Below are 2,500 nucleotides of genomic sequence, written 5' to 3' on the forward strand. Positions count from 1 at the left end.
AGTGAATGGATTCTTGTACTGAAAAGGTTAAGTGCATGAGAGTTCCATGGGATTGACTACACGCATCAGATTTATCATGGGATAGGTTAAAAGTATGACAGTTTGCATAAAAGAGTTCAGGTGCATGGACATCTTCATAGGAGAGTGAAGTCCACGGGAATATGCATAGAAGAGGTGAGGTGAGACAGGAGGATATATCCAAATATTTGCATGGGAATGGGTAATTGCATGGGGATTTTAGTGGCACTGGTTAAGTAAGTAGCTATTTGCACAGGAGAAATTAAGAGCATGGGAACTGGTTTGGAGGAGTTGAGGTGTATAGGGAAATACGTTGGAGAGGTTAGAAGCATAGGAATTTGTAAGAGAGCCTAATTCCATGGCGAATGGGGCGAGAGATGTTATGGACATGGGTACTATCATTTGCACAGGGATTTGTATGGGAGAGGTCGGGTGCAAGGAAATTTGGACAGTAGCGGTATGGTGCATGGAAACTGGCACAAAGTTAAGTTTATCTTAGTTTTACCAGACCACTGAGCTGATTAACAGCTCTCCAAGGGCTGGACCGAAGGATTAGATATTTTTACGTGGCTAGGAACCAATTGGTCACCTACCAACGGGACCTACAGCTTATTGTGGGATCCGAACCACATTATATCGAGAAATGAATTTCTATCACCAGAAATAAATTCCTCTGATTCCGCGTTGGCAGAGCCGAGATTCGAACTTGGGACCACCGGATTGGCAGCCAAATGCGAAAACCACTCATCCTACGAGGAACTGGAAAATGACACAAGTGTCTAGAATAGATGAATATGAATTTGCATGGGAAGTGTTAAGTACAAAAGAATTTGCATGGGGTTAGTTGGGAGAGTGGGAATTGGCAAGCTTGAGGTTAGGAACATGGTAATGTGAATGGGAAAGGTTAGATCCATGGAGATTTTGCATGGAAGAGATTAGGCCCATGGGAATTTTCATGGGAGAATTTGAGCACATGGGCATTCACAAGCTTGAGGTTAGCAGCATGGGAATTAGCATGTGATAGGTTAATTGCTTGAGTATATGCATGGGAGAGATTAGGTGCATGGGAATTCGCATGGAATTGGTTAAATGTGTATGAACTTACATGGGAGAGGTTACGTCATCGGGATTTCCATAGGGATGCTAGGTTGTATAGGGATTTGCATGGGGGAGGTTAGTTGCTTTGAGACTGGCATGGGACTGGTTTGGTTTATGGGTATTTGCATGAGAGGCTAATGCATGATTATTTGAAGGGTGCATGTGAATTTACATTGGAATTTTCATATAAAAGAAAATTCAGTTGGGAATTGCAAGGAACAAGTTAATTATGTGGGGAAATGCATAAGATAGGGAAATTGCATGAGGAATTTCCAGAGGTAGTTTAATGGCACAGAGATTTCCTTGGGTAATATTAGGTGCATGGGAATTTTCACAGAGGTTAATTGTGTTGGGCAGTGCGTGTTCAATACTGGGTGTCAAGGTATTTGTATGGAGAGGTTAGATGCATGAGAATTAATGAGGGAAAGGTTATGATTATGGGACTGTAAATGGGGGAGGATAGTTGTACAATAATATGATTGTGAGACGATAGATGCATGGGATTGTGGACTGCAGAGGTTAGGTGAGTGGGATTTTTCACTGAATGGGTTTGTCGCACGAGAATTTATACGGAAGAGATTAAGCACATTTGAACTTGCATGGAGGAGTTCACGTGTAAAGGAATTTGGGGGGTGGGGAGACGTCATGTGTATAAGGATTTGCAGGGGAGTAGTTGGGAGTAAGTGAACTTGCGTGGGAGATGTTAAGACTATGAAAGAATTACATGGGTGAGGTTAGACACATCAGTATTGACATGAGAGAAGTTAGTTTCATGGGAAATGCAGGAAATAGGTTAATTACACGAAGAGCTGCATGGGTGATGTTGAGTGCATAAGAAATTGTGTGGGAAGCTACTTGCATGTGGATTTACTATGGAAGTGGTTAAATGCATGGAAATCAGCATTGAAGAGGTTAATTCCATATATTATTGCACGAGAAAGGTTAATTACGCTGCGAATTGCATGAGCACAGCTAGTTGTGAGGGAATTTGCACGGAAGAGTTCAAGTGCTTGGCGATTTGCAAAAGCGTGTTTAGGTATATGTGCATTTCAGGCGTTGCGCATCAGCTAAAAAATGAATAACAGATGTACACAAGGTATAAGAAACTGATGAAAAAATTACAGATGGGCGAACCAAACGATCCATTTACAACGAGCTTGTGTGAATAACTGAAACATAGGAAAATGGCCGACTGAATCGCAATCACATTGGTGACAGAAAGATCCGGAACTATCCAAACCTGCCCTTAAATTTTTCCATAAGTTCAAAAATCTTTCCTATTTCACTTCTGAATTACCATTTTCCTTCCTCTAAACTACCCCATACCTTCCTCAGCTACTGTCCTTATGTCTTCTCTTAAACTTCTCCATACCTCCATCAGACT

Source organism: Macrobrachium nipponense, chromosome 43, assembly GCF_015104395.2.
Source record: "Macrobrachium nipponense isolate FS-2020 chromosome 43, ASM1510439v2, whole genome shotgun sequence".
Taxonomy (NCBI): Eukaryota; Metazoa; Arthropoda; class Malacostraca; order Decapoda; family Palaemonidae; genus Macrobrachium; species Macrobrachium nipponense.